The following is a 346-nucleotide window of genomic DNA, read 5'->3' as shown; positions in this document are numbered from 1 at the left end:
CATAGATCCCTGTAAACTTTGAACTCGGTCTACCAAATAAAGAAGAGCAATAGTAAAAGCATAAAGGTTTGGAAATCCTTAACATTTCCTGGTGGCAGCCTTATATACCCAGTAAAACAAAATAAAGAACACTTTTAAAGTGAAACTAGTCCTCCCCAATAAGGAGGACGTCACAGTTTGCAAAGGTAATACCCACATGCCTGAAAGGAGCCCAGAACTACACAAGTACCTAAGGCAGCTGTGTTACCATTGATGTAATACCAACAGAGAAACTAACCTTCTCAGTTTTTTCCGGCTAGGCGGGATACAAATCTAAAGTAATAAATTACTACTACTACTACTACTA

The sequence above is a fragment of the Gekko japonicus genome, unplaced genomic scaffold (assembly GCF_001447785.1).
Source record: "Gekko japonicus isolate JY-2015 unplaced genomic scaffold, Gekko_japonicus_V1.1 scaffold1608, whole genome shotgun sequence".
Lineage (NCBI taxonomy): Eukaryota > Metazoa > Chordata > Lepidosauria > Squamata > Gekkonidae > Gekko > Gekko japonicus.
This window is presented reverse-complemented; position numbering follows the sequence as displayed.